General features: G+C 38.6%; 1 long non-coding RNA gene and 1 other non-coding gene across 2 annotated transcripts; both read left to right on the top strand.

Moving 5' to 3' along the window:
* The first annotated feature begins 12,354 nt into the window (after positions 1-12,354).
* On the top strand, positions 12,355-14,347 carry LOC145655590 (uncharacterized). Its single transcript, XR_014121640.1, has 3 exons — positions 12,355-12,491; positions 12,634-12,771; positions 13,301-14,347. It is a non-coding gene; the product is annotated as an uncharacterized LOC145655590 (long non-coding RNA).
* A 1,529-nt stretch (positions 14,348-15,876) lies between these two features.
* On the top strand, positions 15,877-15,949 carry trnav-aac (transfer RNA valine (anticodon AAC)). Its single transcript has one exon. It is a non-coding gene; the product is annotated as a tRNA-Val (tRNA).
* The last annotated feature ends 1,944 nt before the right edge of the window (positions 15,950-17,893 follow it).

The raw sequence follows: 17,893 nt of genomic DNA, 5'->3' as shown, positions 1-17,893 counted from the left end.
ATACCGTAAGATTCCGAGAAAAAAAAGGAGAAGGATAAAATATGCTGAGCGTCTGAGCATTTTTTAACGACTGTTCACCGCGGTCTTTTAATTAACGTGATGTTGGCATCACTTCCCCTAGACAATTTTAATTCTCCCTCATTCATAACACCGCGCAGCGAAACCCAGAGAGTGAAAGCCGGGTCAAGAAAGTAGCGGTGGCCCGCGAGCAGTGCCACCGAGGAGGCGCGTGTAAAGGGAAGCCGAACGTGCACGGATAAGTTCTCACATCCGTTCAGTCTGCCAACGGTCCGCGGGGCGCTGCGACTCGCTCTGCCCAGCTTTTCCGCCTCAAATAAGCGGAAACATTCCGCCACCGCAGTAGTCTACGGCAGAAAGCAGGCTACGGTGCACATGGTTCATGCGATACTTTGTAGTTAGTGTATTGCAAAAGGTGAAAACCCTGGCGTTTACTTTTCGACTGCAAGTTTAACATTATTAGTGTCGAACTCAGTCCAAGTTCCATCAGATGGAAAACAGTCTAGACCTCTGGAAAACACCCCAAAGAGATGGCAAAGAGTATTTAGATATATTCTGTGGAGAGACTTAGTGTCCAATAGCAACAATGCATAATTGCTTTAAAATCACTGGCGAATGAAAATGGCTTTAATAAAATTACATTAATAATATCACTTCGGGGTTTTAAGACTTCCTGAACTGCCAGCTAGCTGTTCATTTTTTGGAAACAGTTCCCTGCGTGCGGAAAGAATAGCTTTACATAAAGAACGACAAACTTTCCACAATATTAAATGAATTATAATGCCCTCATTTTGTGGAATGCCGGTAGTTTTGCGTCTATCCTCACACTATTATTGCTGAGTTAAAGTATTTGAATTCCTTTTTTAATATTCTGTTCACCGACGAACGGAGTCTAATTACTAAATACGGGGTAATATCACAGAATTAAAAAAACAAACGTACACAAAACGGTGTTAACTCAGTGGGGTGCGTTACGACGGGCTGAGCAGTCAGAAGCGCGACCCTCAGCTTTTCGGTTAAATTCAATCTGAAATGCTTGCTTTGGTGGAAGAGTGGGGGGTGGGGGAAATAAAATTATAAAATAAGGCTAATGGGGGAAAAAAACCCTCTCATTAAAATTGAAGTGCGAGACTGTGTGCTGATCAAGCACGTTCGTTGGTCGACCACGTTCCGTCACTACTCCGTAATAAATCTGATTCATTCATATGTTCGCTAAGCTATTGCTCACTTTGAGCGAGTGGGTAAAAAGGGGGAACGGGTAGACTAATTGAAGTGCATGTAACAAAGCCAAGACAGGATTTTATACCATTTTGCAAACGCGCGAGTGGGGTCGCGTGGGAAATATACGCGAGACCACGGGCACTCGAGAAAAAACAGGCTGAAGTCCTTTGGCTATCGAGCTTATCACAAGAATTATGGTTTGATGGTTTGATTGCGAAGACATCCGCATTTCCCCGTGCATTAAACCGCAGCGTGCTTGTTATAAATTTCAACGCGCAGTGCAAAACCCGAATCAACTAGTTGTTTGAGACACAAAAAAGCCACAAGCGTGTTGAGACGGGATCAAACACAGCCTATGGTTTAATGAGGTTATGTAACCTCAGCAAACTGACAGATATGTGCCGAAAGAGCAACGTCTTGGAAGGGAAAGGGAAAAAACTTTCTCTGCAATTTCTGAAAAGAACCAAACGGCCACTACATGATCGGTACCGTGTAAACGATAACTGTCCAGTCGTAGAACCGTTCCAACCCTGGACATGAGCACATTCTAAGGTTAAGTAAGACCAGAAAAAAAAAACGTGTAACCGCGGTTCATCTTTTAACACAGGTAGTTTAAGCAACAGCATAGTTTCCTGACGTACAGACCAAACGTTCCTCTGTAGTGAAACTGTCCATCACACGCATCCACTCCAAGTAAAAATAAAAATTCTACCGTTGAGTGAATAGCATAATTATTGGTGCTTTACTGCCACCTAGTGTCATAATTGTAAATGTACACTCTAAAGCAAGTGTTGAACATACACTAACTTACAGCTGTATAGTATAACCATATAGTCTACTTATACCGTTTCCTTTTGTGCGTTAAAAAGTAAGCGATCTAAGCGCTTGGCGTGCTAGAATTTAAGAGCCATGTGGTTTAGTGCTAAAGGAGACGGATCTGGATAAATCACGCCAACTGTTGTAGCTCGGCGGGCTGATACGGGTACCTTTGATTGACAGGTATTTGAAGAGAATCGTCCATTTGCAAGCGTGTTTCCCGGCAACTGGCTATCAACGCAGCTTACGATGCCCTTCTTCAGACAACCTGCGGACATATTTATAGACCTTTGAAAAGCAGTTGTAGCTCAACGGGCAAATCGTTTATCCTTAAGCACCACGGGCGAGGGAAGGTCTCCATCTTCAGTTACGGACCCGTGCTCATCCATTCCCATTGACTTTCCCATAGCCGCGGACTCCCGCACGACTAGGCCTAACGACTAATCGATCCGGACACTCGATCGGAATGATTTACCACTGGTTTCCCGAAAGAGCGGACAGTGTGATGCGCTTCGGTTCCCGACCGAGGAAATGTCACAAATAGTTCAATACTACCTAGTATAACTGGCTTGATGGTAAAAACAATTTATAAGTAACCGAACACGGGGGCTTCCATAAAATAATGCTGTGGGCCAGACGCGGTCCTAAAGCGAAAGAACTATACAATGAGATGCATAGTTTACAGAACACCTTCAGTCCGGGGAACAGGACTAGCCTCGGGCTCCTCTGCAGAAGTTGTCAGAGCTTAAAACGCCCCGTCATAACTTTAACATTTCGATCCTTTGTTCCATTTCAAGATATATATTAATCGTCATGATATCAAGCTATCATAATGTATTCATTTAAACGTCAGTCTCATATATATATATATATATATATATATATATATATATATATATATATATATATATATATATATATATATATATATACATATATATATATATACACACACATATATATATATATATATATATATATATATATATATATATATATATACACATATATATATATATATATACATATATATATATATATATATATATATATATATATATATATATATATATATATATATATATATATCGTCATGATATCATGACCAGGGCAAAAAACAGACTGAAGTCCTTTGCCTATCGAGCTTATCACAAGAATTATGGTTTGATAGTTTGATTGCGAAGACATTAAACCGCATATATATATATCATGATATATCGTCATGATATCAAGCTATCATAATGTATTCATTTAAACGTCAGTCTCATATATATATATAATTATTCTTTTTACAGTTCCAGTGTGCGTAGGAAGGGTAGGAATAGCTATATGTGAAAAGGTGGCGTGGATATTTCCATGTACCTGTGATACTGCATGGAGTAAAGGTAATGAGAAACAAATGTTACCTTTTCAACTTTAAGCACTGGAACGCTGTTCAAACCAAGGTATTGCACATTTCCCGATTTAGCATAGTAATACTTTTTTTTTAAAGTCACTCTTAAAATATGAATTCTTCAATTTAAATAAACACTGGTGTTAATTAAGTGGATAATTTTCTCCCCTGTTTAAAACACGGGAGCCCAGATGTAGCCCACATCTTACTGAACTAGCAGACACAGTTCACTGAAGCGCGTTGAAAGGCAACGAGCAGCTATGAGCAGCACTGGCCTCGACATGGACGCGCAACTTTCAGCGCTTGCCAGACGGGGGCGCGCTTACAGGCATTTCCCCCGCACACCACACGGAGCAAACGGACATCCAGTCCAAATCTGCTACAAGCTGTTGTTGATTACAACTGCTGGATGAAGGTCTGATTTATTTTTTTAATAAGATGAAATGTGAGCGGGTTGAAAAAAACAAAAATTAGTTACACCTAGAACCAGGACTTGGCAGGTTTATAGGCAAAGAAAGACAGGTTTATAGCAATTGAAGGTGCTTTACAAATAAAAGTCCATTGAATAGAAGTGATAAGTGTAATTAAATATAGTGAAATAAAACATACATTTAAAAGACAATACAATCAACTAAAAATATTTGAAATTTCATTAAAGGACAATTGTAATGATACACAGGATAAGACCATTAGAGCTTCACACAGGGCTCAGACCAGTCACTTCGTACTGGCAATCACATCACAAGCTCTCCAAAGAGGTCATTATGTAGGCACCTGCCTTCATTAGTGTTTTGCTGAATTAAATGCCTGACACGTCCAGAAGGCTTCAGTGAGCTCTGGCATCCCAACCCTCTCTAAACTCACTTTTAAACCGGCCACATACACTTCTTTAGACGTACAGCCACATCGGCCTCCCTGGCGACTACGGCAAGGCCCAGCTCCAATGGCACCACTAATCTTTATTCAGTGTTGCCAGTTCCATGTGGATTTTATCTATTACACAACCAAGCATTCCCAAACAGAGCAGATCCATACTCCCTTCCTGACTAACGCCATACCCAGCCGCACTGGCTAAGGCCATACCCAGCCGCACTGGCATGTGTGTTCATTGCCTCAGATTCCGTCTGAACCTATCATATTACACAATGACTTGACAGAACAATCTGCCTAGTCCTTCATGTACCTGAGACACCGAACACCTCAGTCATTTCACCTTTATATGCATTTCTCCAAACAGCCTGCGTTCCAATGTGGCAAACAGCTACAAATGCCATAGCACCTATGTACACTGGCCTGCCCTAGCACCTATGTCCACTGGCCTGCCCTAGCACCTATGTCCACTGGCCTGCCCTAGCACCTATGTCCACTGGCCTGCCCTAGCACCTATGTCCACTGGCCTGCCATCCACGTTCTCTCACCTCAGTCCCCAAGTCTGCATACTTCAGCTTCTTCCTCTCAAAAGCTTCATCAAGGTCTTCCTCAAATGGAATTGTGAACTCTATAGAGCAAACTATCTGCTTTCTTTCAGAGTACAACATAATGTCTGGCCTCAGATTAGTTAAAGCAGTACACAGTGGGCCATGTAGTTCTTTACCCACTTCCACTACCAATTTCCAATCTTAAAGTACGATACTAAAGTGTTGCAAAAATAAAGTGCAAGTCTTGAAGCTCAGTTATAGGAACAAGACAATAGAAGTCATTTTGAAATAGCCACAATAGCCACATTGACAACAACTATTGTAAAAAGCACTATATAAATAAAATTGACTTGACATTTAGGGGCAAAAGAAGTTCTTCTGGAAGTTGTCTCCAGCTGTGTGTAGCATAAATGGTGCTTCACCATAATTAGTTTGAAATATGGTTTCTGCTAGTTAACCTGCATTCATAGACACTAGGTATTTATTCTTTGAACATACTGAAATGTTTTCTGGGCCTAGTCCATTCAGTGATTTCCTATCATAGTAGTGCTCTAAAATCCACTCTATAACTAACTAGAAGCCAATGTAGAGATTAAACACAGATAAAACCCTGTTTTCTCTCATCCAGTTATTTGTGTGCTCCAGACATAGCGTGTGTATTATGCTGTAATTATCCGGTGAGTGTAACGATGCAAAACAAAACATGCTTGCTATGCAGGATACAAAGCAAATAGCGAGAGAACTGCACTCTCTCGATAGGACATAGTGCCGGGCCAATCGGAGTCGTTATCTATCCGGTTTGGAGTCGAGAGGAAAAGGCAGAGTTCAGGAGGTGTCCTGGGCAGGAGGTCTAGAAGGAAAACAGAAGTTGAGAACAAAGAAGGCAAACAGGCAGATACGTCGCTTGGTATGCACTGGTTTAACGCATGTTACATCCATCCGACGAGACCCATAACAATCCTCACAAAGTAAGAGTGGTCTTCTGACCCAACCCATTTGACTACTGTTATTGAGGCATATGTCATTTAATACCTTTAGGAGTCTTTACTATGATGGAGTTGGAAAGCCAATTGGAATTTGTTACAATATCCATTTACACTAAAATTTACCTACTTGGATAAAATCACCTTCTCAGTGATCATTCCCGTAAAATTAAGATTTGAGTAATATCTGTGGTTGTGTAATCTAGAAGTGTCCAGTGAGTTCTTTTTCACATGTGACTTAATGGCAGATATTTTAAGTGATCTGGGAAAATACCTCAAAGCAGGGAATTATTAAGGCCATGCTGCAGAATAGCTGCTACGGAGTAGAATATGTTTTTGAAAAAGTCAGTTGACAGTATCCAGGCAACATGTAGGTCACAATTTAAGATGCAGAACTGTATACGAGTGTTCTGTGGTCAGTGGACATTGTGGAAGGCTTTTAAGGAAGAACTGCACTCAGTGCCAGTTTGTGTAGGGTAGTGTTTATATTGGCAGAAAATCCAGTTAGAGGCAGGTCATTGTTTATCACTTGAATCTTTATTTTCCACATTCCATCATGGCTCACAGCCTACAAATCCTAGCATGAAGATGGCAATGACTAAATGTGTGTGTATGTGTGTGTGTGTGTGTGTGTGTGTGTGTGTGTGTGTGTGTGTGTGTGTGTGTGTGTGTGTGTGTATAAGGAATAATGCAAATAAATATAGCAATATATCAACCATACAACACATACTCAGTTACTTCTGGTGTAGCATGGATATTAATGAATAGGCAGCTACTGGTGTTGTGCTATTATGTAGGCACAGTCTGTATCACCCGAATGTACCTCTTCCACAACCAATAGCAAATTTATCTGTGCTTGTTTATAATTTTCTAGTTAAATTTCTAGTTTAACAGAGCTGTCTACACTGTAAAATATCGTTAGGCTTTTCAGTCAAATGAACAAATAATAATTTGTGAATCAACATAAATTGTTATAATGACAAATTATTTACAAATATTTAACTTAACATCTCATTTGAGTCTACTCAACTTATGACTAGTGATAAAAGCAAAAAAATATATATGTTGTTTTAACAAAAGGAAGAAAATGGCTTGCAGCTGACTACAGAGCAACAAGACATACCTGACATAAGTTACACAAACACAAACTGGCACTGAGTAGAGTTCTTCCTTAAAAGCCTTCCACAATGTCAACTGACTACAAAACACTCCTGTACAGTTCAGCATCTTAAATTGTCATCTATATTTATGCAATGACATTTCTAACGAGCTGTGTATTTTTAAATAAAATGTTTAACTTTTCGCAAATACATATATTTTCATTTGAATGTGTTTTGACTAACTAAAATAATTTAGTTAGGTTAGTCATTTGAATGTGTTGTTCTGACTAAAATAATTTAGTTAGTCAAAACAACACATTCAAATGAAAATATACGTATTTGCGAAAAGTGTTAAATTTTCTTTAAAAATACACAGCTCGTTAGAAATTCCATTAAATACAAATAAATTATATTCTAAGCTAATTTTATTACATACTGTAAAGTTCTTTATAGCTTTATAACTTTTTATTTTAAACAATGGCGTATTTATTTTCCGTGTCCTTTTGAAAAAGTAACAAAATGTGACCTGTTGCCTCAGAATTTACACTAAAATTTAGCGATTAAAATCGTAAGAATAATAATAAGTATAATAATATTAATTATAACAATTATAATTGTTTTCATTTCATGTTTTCATAACAATTATTATATGAAAATAGTGGCGAATCCCTTCAGAAATCTGTCATCGGATCGGAAGCTCATATCATGTTTTTATTGGATGTCTATTGCCGCGACGTGACGTCAGGCGCGCAGACGCTGCTGTGACTTCCGGGAAGGAGCGCCAACGTTGAGGGCAACCGTGGCTGCTCGTCGTGATTTTCCCTTTCAAATCAGGATCGCAGTTTTTACCATTTTTACGCATCCAGTTTTGCTAAACTTATCTGGGTAATCGCATCGCGAAAGCGCAGATGATCCATCTAGCTATCTTTATATTGCTTTTTAAAAACTTTGCAACTGAGCACTATAACCTATATTCCGAAGTTGCTTTTGTGTTTTAATTAAAAGGCATATATAAGGCATAAATATAGTTCTTAAACGTTGTACTTACATTTTAACACATGTACAAAGAAATCTCCATGAGGTTTTACTTTACATAAGGCATGTGCTAGCTAGGTACGTTTTGGGTTTAAAAAATATGCTTTTTTAAAATATGCTGTTGTATGCCTTGTAGAATTCCATTCAAATTAACATACACTATTTTCCATGTATATGGTTTATTGACCGGAAATTAAATGCGTCACATATTGCTGCGGCCTTTCATGATTTATTAGCCATGCTTCTGCATGCATTCAATTGTTAGAAATACATTTTCCTCTCGTGCAAATGATTTGTGTTTTTCTAAAGGTTTTTTTTTTCACTTTCTAGGTGTTTGATTCGTTACTGAACGAGCTAGACCTGTAAGTACTGTAGGTTTTCATTTACAAATCGGGCTACCCTTGTTTGGCCCTACACATTAAAACATGGGCACTGTGGGAAGTCTTGCCCATTGCCCTTAATATACCCAGACGGCATATGCTCGTTCAGAACGAGTAGCATTAAAGAATCATTTAAAAAGACATCATAGGAGATCTTCTGAACATAATATAGATGTACACAAAAATGCTACTTCTCAGAAAATCTTGATGTTAATCAATATTTCTCGCATTTCACAAATAATTTAAGAAATAACAAATCTGTTACTTGTCCATTCAAAGGATGCAGCTTCAAATCTACTTTCACTTTGCATAAGAGTCGAAGCCACCATCTCAATATCTTGGAACATTTTAAAATTTAGTTGAAATATAATAGCACACTAATTAACGTGAAGCTAATGATATAAACACAGTATAACAGGTCAAGTATGTCATCAAATGATGATGATGGATATGAAGAAATATTGAAGACATAAAAATGTGTCAAGGACTTTCTCCTGCATCATAACAACATTTGATGACTCATTGCAGTTGTATTAGATATGGTCAAGTATACAAATCCGCTGTTAACCCTTTCAGGGCAAGGTAGACTTGCAACTGACCACAGGAGAACTTATTTATATAAATAAAATTTTTCACTTATTGAAAGTGGAGTATGTCCTTGATTCAGCATGTGAGAGCACGTTTGTGTATATTGCACTTTTGAACATCTTAAGTGAGCTTTTCAGTGACTGATGTTTTAGACAAGGATTTTCAGGCAGATATGTCTGAAACTGGGACTCAGTTGGGCTTCACATAAACTTGCAGAGATGGACTCTACTGCAAGCAAAAATAATTTTCTGTTCTTTGTGTTTAGCCCTTGGTTTGTACAAAGAGATTCTGAGTTGTGCAATCCTTTGGGCACATCTTGTAAAAAATACAAACATTTGTGCAGTATACTGGGTAATTGCAAACTTACTTCTCTGACAGCGGTTGGCTTTAACATCAATCTGCCTGGCTTGTTTGAGCTTTACTAGTGATATAAATACATATGGCTATGAGAAGATCCTCGACCTGCTGCTCTGGGACACTGAATGTCTGGAACAAGATGGGCTGTGCATAAAGAGATTTGATGAGTGTATTAAAGATACGGCTCTCCGTGTGTCAGCACACAACCTTTCTGCTTATTCTTTAGCTGGATTCCAAGAGAGATTTGATGTGGACAGGTTCTGTTGTTCTCCAAACTCCAAACAGGCTCGCACACATCACCACTGCCACGAGATTTCCAATAGATTGGCACCATGATCTTTTTGAGGGGCTAATACAAAATGAATTGAGCCTCTGCTTGCATGCACTGGCTTTCAGGAAGTACATTACTTTGGATGACCTTAATATATACTGCCTGGCCAAAAAAAAAAAAAAGGTCACACACTCTAATATTTTGTTGGGCCGCCTTTAGCTTTGATTACGGCATGCGTTCGCTGTGGCATCGTTTCCACACGCTTCTGGAATGTCACAGCATTTATTTCTGTCCAGAGTTGCATTAATTTTTCCCCAAAATCTTGTATTGATGCACAAAGTCTTCTCCAGCACATCCCAAAGATTCTCAGTGGGGTTCAGGTCTGGACTCTGTGGTGGCCAATCCATGTGTGAAAAAGATGTCTCATGCTCCCTGAACCACTCTTTCACAATTTGAGCCCAATGAATCCTGGCATTGTCATCTTGGAATATGCCCGTGCCATCAGGGAAGAAAAAAATCCATTGATGGAATAACTGCCCCCACAGACTTGTACGGTAGGCACTAGGCACGATGGGTGCATCACTTCAGCTGCCTCTCTTCTTAATCTGATGCACCCATTACTCTGGAACAGGGTAAATCAGGGCTCATCAGACCACATGACCTTCTTGCATTGCTCCAGAGTCCAATCTTTATGCTCCCTAGCAAACTGAAGTCGTTTTTGCCGGTTAGCCTGACTGACAAGTGGTTTCTTAAGGCTACACAGCTGTTTAGTCCCAATCCCTTGAGTTCCCTTCGCATTGTGCATGTGGAAATGCTCTTACTTTCACTATTAAACAAGTCCCTGAGTTCTACTGTTGCTTTCTACTATTTGATTTCCCCACACGTTTAAGTGATCGCCAATCACGATCATTCAAGATTTTTTTACGACCACATTCCTTCTTCGAAGATGATGTTTCCCCACTGTCCTTCCACTTTTTAATAATGCGTTGGACGGTTCTTAACCCGATTTTAGTAGTTTCAGCGATCTCCTTGGATGTTTTCTCTGCTTGATGCATGCCAATAACTTGACCCTTCTGAAACAGATTAACATCTTTTCCACGACCACAGGATGTGTCTTTCGACATGGTTGTTTAACAAATGAGAACCTACTCACTGCATCAGTTAGGGTTAAATAACTTGTTGCCAGCTGAAACAATCACCCATGCAGTAATTATCCAATGGGAGGCTCATACCTATTTGCTTAGTTAAATCCAGGTGGTGACCTTTTTTTGGCCAGGCAGTGTAGTTATTCAGTCTTTCCCATATACATTTTCAGACAAAACAAACAGACCTCAGAAATTCTAAAGCCATTCCATTTCAAATCATCAATCAGAGGCAACAGTCACAAGAATTGGACTCTTTTAAGAGTCTCACCAAGGCTTTTAATAGGTAATAAAATTGCTGAGAATGACAAGGCTTGGGAGACACTAATGCACATAAAAGACATCCTTGCTTCTGCACAGTATTCTGAAGAAATATTGTGTTATCTTGAATTAAAAACATCTGACCACTGAAACTTAAAAGATGATTTTCCAGATTACAAGCTTCTGGAATTAAACTGGATGCTCATGTATATGAAGATCCAGAATTCAGGAATGAGCTCTGCAGTCTTCCATCCATTAGTGACCTACCATCTCAAAGAGCAACTGTAAAGGTGGTCTTTAAATTGTCCTCTACTGACTCACCTCTCACTAATTCCACCTTGGACACTGCAAGCTTGTCGTCCCTTTCTGAGGCACCGCACCTAAAAGATCGATGTAAGCATTGGCCTGATCCCATTATTGTACCAGGTGTTTCCCATGATGGTGCAACTAAGAAACGGAAATGAGAAAGATGGCACACTACTTGTAGTAACAAAGTTTCAAGTTTCAAGTTCAAGTTTGGTTTATTTGTCACATACATAGTCATACACAGTATAACTCGCAGTGAAATGGTGGAGAGTGCTCTGTCCAAACTGAGGAAAAGAAAACGGGTGCATAGAGAAATATAGATATTCTATATATGTGAAATATATATATGCAAAGAGAAATATATATATTCTATGTATGTACAAAATATATTAACAATGTATGTACAATATATGTATATTATGATTATATACACAATGTACAATGTATATGGTTGTGTATATATGTACACAATCTACAGAATGTACAGATCCATTTCGTAGAATAACATATTTACAGTTGTTGTGTTACAAGGTAATTGAAATTTTATATATATATATATATATATATATATATATATATATATATATATATACACACACACACACACACACACACACACACACACACAGTTATACAGTTATGTTACATGGTGGTGGTGGTCCCCACAGTTTATCAGTTTCCCTGATTCAGGGCCCGAATGGCCTGTGGGAAGAAGCTCCTCTTCAGTCTCTCTGTCTTGGTTTTCAGGGAGCGAAAGCGCCTCTCTGACCTCAACAGAGAGAAGAGTCTATTGACATGAACATGAAAGCAAATTCTTGACAAGCTTGCTGATGCTATCTACACACACAAGGTGTACCCATCCAGTGAGGAGTATGAGGCGACTTTCGCCGAAAGCTCAGAGAAGCTGAATGTCCAGAGGTTACTATTAATGGAGGCAAAAGAGGTGCATATGATGGTGCTTCAACAACCAAGATCAAGAAGATAAATTTCTTGCCAGCATTCCTGGTGAGAAAGAACTTGGCAGTGCTCGAAAGGGGAGCAAATCCAAATCCAATGGGAAGCCAAATAGATTTCCAGACTGGAAAATTTTGGTTGAGAAAATGGAGAACACGTTTGCCTTAAAAAGAAGAGAAAATGTGGAAGAAGAGCTACTAGTGACAGAGATAAAATTAAACTGGCCTTCACTTTTCACTGAGCGACATGTAAGTACATTGTCATTTTTAATCCTTGAACATTAATTGGACCATGGTGACATAAAAATGAATTATGGCTGTTTTTGTTAAAAATAGCTGGACAGCTCCATATTTTGCTTACATGTATTCAACAGATTGTCTTTTAATTCAGAGGATCATGTACATGGATTTGAAGAAGTTCTACAAAGGCCTGGATCAGCATCTAATAAAGCTCCTTGAGTTATATCACTCAAAAAGAAATGTGGGAATAACAAAGCTCAGGGATGTGATGCAACGTTTGAAAAGTGACGTGAGTGCACTTATAATTTCACCTTCCTTTCCCCATTCTTTCTTGTCGCACTTTATTCGGATAATTGACAGTCAGTATTATTAATAATAATAATAAATTCAAATTATATGGCGCCTTTCACAGACACGAGGTTGCTTCACACTGACAGAGATGGAGAAGAAAAACAAAAAAAGACAAATAATTCACACAATCAACACAATAATTAACAAATACGGATAGGAAGAGAAGTTATGAAAGTATTGAGAAATGAGGTGTTTTAAAGTTGAGATTTGAAGGATGAAAGTGAGGAGCCAGACAGATTGAGGTTAAGTGTTCCATAATTTTGGGGCCATGACACTAAAGGATCTGCCAGTATTGATGAGCTTTGCAACCATTATTTCTTAGATTTTTCTTGTACTGTATGAGTTGTTTATTCATTACTGTGGGCTTACTAATAATTTACAGTTTCTTAAAAGTGATTTAAAATCATAATGTCTTTTAAAAACATGCTGACACTTTCTGCGTGTTTTTTAATGTTTATTTTAAACAGAACTCCAATCAGAGAGAGAGAGGGAAGCAGCAGATGGGCCTACCGTATTTTATGCGAGAAGACCCTGCCCACTTCATTAACATATGTCAGAGGACCCTGCCCACTTCATTAAAATATATCAGAAGACCCTGCCCACTTCATTAACATATCTAAGAAGACCCTGCCCACTTCATTAACATATGTCAGAAGATCCTGCCCACTCCGTGAACATGCGTCAGGTATGTCTTTAGTAGCATAGTGCTGTTCACATTTACTTTTACATTTACACATTTACATTTACACATTTACTCTGCATGCTTGATTGAATGTTAAAATGATACCGCTCTCTGTTACTTGTTTTCAAATAAAGCCAACAGACGAGAGGGAAAAAAACATTAGAGGGGTTAAGATCAGCATCCTGATTGTGCGACTAGTTGCAAATGTCAACATTGTCAGTGTAATCTTAGTCATTGGGGAACAGGTGCTAACGGAAGACCTGCGTCATTGCCAAATGCCAGTGATTGGACTTCTGTATGCTCTCAGTGTGGACTACCTGAAAGAGCGGAGATACACTTCTGAAGTAATGCAGTGAATGATCGTGAAGGTTGGGGGAAAAGCCTGCTCAGCAGGAGTTTATAAATTGAAAAACAAACTCTGACAGTAAGTACTAATTGACTAAGAGTCACAATACCCTTGTGAAAGGGTAAGTTTACTTTTTTTTTAACAATGAAACTTTTACTTCAGTTGGATTGTTTTTTTCATTGTACAAAGGTTTAGGCAGACTATCTGTTTAGATTAGTAAATCCACGTGGCAGCCAACACTTTTTTTCCCGTAAATTTAATGTTTTTAAATGTGTATCGGTACGCCCCCTTCCCACATATCACATGGTACGGCCCGCCATGTGCCTGTGGGCTCGTCCTTGTTGACTGTTTTCGTTATAACTGCGCCTTGTTTGCTGCCGCGCCGCCTTATCGCACACCTGCACCTTGTTATTCGTTTCATCTATGCATGTATATAAACCCCTGTGATTTGTAACATATTATCGGTCATTGTTCATGTTCTCATTTATGTTCACGCTTTGCTTCTTCCGCTTGTTTATATCGCGTTGTCTGATTAATGTGAGTGCCGTAAGCCGCATTGTTTCGTCCAGAGACGTCTGTGCGCCCTGCTCCTTGGCCCTGCGGCATTCGGCCTGTCACGAAATGCAGCGATATTTTACTGGCTTAGATTTTTATTTGTATGGCTATTTGCTGGTTATCAAAGCTATTTAAATGAAACATTTAAATAAACGTGTTGATAATTCATGTTTCTTGTTTTTTTGGATTTTGCCTAATAGCAAAACGTGCTAGAATAACAAAGTATACTTTATCAATAATTATCTTGGCAGGTAGTAACTGTTCATTAACTGTTCATTCAATTCATTTGGACAAAAGATTTGTAATTACGTCAATGAGATGCAAAGTTAGGTGAACTAAGGAGATTTTTGCTTAATATTGGCAGTCAATCACATAATGAACAGCTAGATGAACAGGTTAAAAATAATTGTCGCATGAAAATTAGTCCATTAAACTATAAGAGATTATTATTAATCTGACAAAGTGATGTTAAGTAAATCAATAAAGTCGAAGAATTTGCGTCTTTTCAAAGAACACACACAATGGTAAACTTAAAGTCCACTCGCTATCCAGGGGTTTGAAAAGTCCTTCGACTTTATTGTGAATATTTTTGCTGTTAATACCCAGTGTTGTTTGTAGTGTATTTGTGCTGTTTAATCATATTCAAACGCATTCCTATTTAAGTAGATAGATGGATGGATAAACAGATAGACTATTAAAAATATTATTTGTCAACTAAAGAAATATTTGTAACTGCTGCATTGGGTTGTTTTAACTTATATTAGGATAGTTAGTTTAAGTAACTAATCAAAAATGATTTACTTAACAGCACGTTGTCAGACATGAAGGTTGTCCGTTGCCATGTAGAAACCTGCTCGAATCGGTTGTTTTCTCACTTCATCCTCGCACTAACCCCGCGGACTGGGCAACCATCCAGGACCTTCAAAACAAGTGTTAGAACATGCTTTTAGAGAAATGCACCAGTAATGTAATATCACACAGGTTTCACAGAGATAGCGTAAGCTATATTAGCTGTGGCCAGTTTCCATACATTCACATTAATAAACAGACAAAAACAGATTGCCAGTTTGTTTGACTGCTTAAAAATGGTGGAGAAATTGAATAATAATAATCGCTCAGTTACTGTTTACTTGCAGTGAAAGACTGCTTAGCAAATGTTACAGCACTTAGCTTCCCCTGAGGTTAAATTGACTATATACAAGTACCGATGCCCAACCCCGCTGAAGCCAGACGAGATCAGGAAATGTCGGGGTGTCAAGACCGTAAGTAACCGCTGTTTAAAGTGATCTTACCGTTATAGATCCTTAGCCAGCTAACCTAACCTAGCTAACTAACTACGCTTCACTGAGAGGTGAGTAGCAATGGTTCGACACGGCAAACTAGTTAAGTCAGCAGTAAAGTGTATAAGACGGTATGGTATAAGACATATCAGTAAGACATACTGAATCTTTCCCACAGAAGTTCCCGTAGTGTAGTGGTTATCACGTTCGCCTAACACGCGAAAGGTCCTCGGTTCGAAACCGGGCGGGAACAGTTTTTGCTTTTGCGTTGCTGTGACGGTACATATACTTCACTATTCCAGTACTACACTGAAATGTCTGTTGAAATCAACAATTTCATGCAACACAATACAATAAAAAATTACACGAGATATAATTTAATCGATGAACACTTAATCGATTGTAAATCGTTTAACAATAATTCCAAATAACACGCGAGGGGCAAGGCCTATATATATATTTTAAATATTTTGCATATAGGCTACTTTTATTATATGCAGGAAAAGACTGTTATACTATAATTAATATTACTACGCCTTTATAACCAGTGGATAATAACAATGTTGTACATTCTTATTTCGAAGATTCTTACCACTAGATGGCGAAATTACCCCGCTCAACTAGTTCTAACAGCCTCGAAGTACTTTCCTGACCCCCTTATTTGTGCACTCCATTGTACAACTGTTTGGAACAGGGAGTAAGGATCTTGAGGTTTCACTTTATTGTGGGTAAGTAAGGTAGTTCTTATGTATGTATGTATGTATGTATGTATGTATGTATGTATGTATGTATGTATGTATGTATGTATGTATCTATCTATCTATCTATCTATCTATCTATCTATCTATCTATCTATCTAATAGATAGATACTAGATACTTGATAATAAATAATAGACACTCTGTATGTGTTGTTCAATAAAACGTGAAGCAAACCAACAGTGGCTTCTGCTCTTTTCTGTTGCGGTCTGGACCTAGACCAGGCTGTAACACTTAACCAGGGGCATTGATGAGAGTAGCCAGTAGAATGTCTATAGAGGGAAGAGTATACTTGCCATTGGATGCTCTATAGTCAAACCTATTTCTAGCTCTTATTTCTAACTGGTCTTATTTCTAACTGTGGTCTTATTTCTAACTGTGGGCATATTTCTAACTGTGGTCTTATTTCTAACTGTGGGCATATTTCTAACTGTGGGCATATTTCTAACTGTGGTCTTATTTCTAACTGTGGGCATATTTCTAACTGTGGTCTTATTTCTAACTGTGGGCATATTTCTAACTGTGGTCTTATTTCTAACTGTGGGCATATTTCTAACTGTGGTCTTATTTCTAACTGTGGTTTTATTTCTAACTGGGCATATTTCTAACTGTGGACATATTTCTAACTGTGGGCATATTTCTAACTGTGGACATATTTCTAACTGTGGTCTTATTTCTAACTGTGGGCATATTTCTAACTGTGGGCATATTTCTAACTGTGGACATATTTCTAACTGTGGTCTTATTTCTAACTGTGGTCTTATTTCTAACTGTGGTCTTATTTCTAACTGTGGTCTTATTTCTAACTGGTCTTATTTCTAACTGTGGGCATATTTCTAACTGTGGGCATATTTCTAACTGTGGTCTTATTTCTAACTGTGGGCATATTTCTAACTGTGGTCTTATTTCTAACTGTGGTTTTATTTCTAACTGGGCATATTTCTAACTGTGGACATATTTCTAACTGTGGACATATTTCTAACTGTGGTCTTATTTCTAACTGTGGGCATATTTCTAACTGTGGGCATATTTCTAACTGTGGACATATTTCTAACTGTGGTCTTATTTCTAACTGTGGTCTTATTTCTAACTGTGGTCTTATTTCTAACTGTGGGCATAGTGGCAAAATAATTAGTTGCCACTGACAGTGCAGCCAACCTGACCGTATTCAGAATCTGTCCTCATCTTTAATTCATGTGCCTTAAATGCTCTGAACCCAAAGGACTCCAGGGGAAACCTGCCATTTAAAAGCAGGGAGGACGGTGTCCTATTTAAGCAGGAGTTTCCAGGCCAATGAAAAGCCAATGTCCTTGTGATGCACGCAGGGAGTGATGGAGAGCCAGAGCTCAGAGCGATGGAAGAGAATGCTGACTGAAGAGTGTGCTGACTGTGATCTGGGAGAAGCCTCCTGGAAGTCTGCCGGTGTTTCCCCATGCCTTG

This window comes from Electrophorus electricus, unplaced genomic scaffold (assembly GCF_041902795.1).
Source record: "Electrophorus electricus isolate QZ-2024a unplaced genomic scaffold, ASM4190279v1 Scaffold288, whole genome shotgun sequence".
Lineage (NCBI taxonomy): Eukaryota > Metazoa > Chordata > Actinopteri > Gymnotiformes > Gymnotidae > Electrophorus > Electrophorus electricus.
The sequence above is the reverse complement of the archived record's forward strand: the minus strand, read 5'-3'. Positions and strand labels throughout refer to the sequence as shown.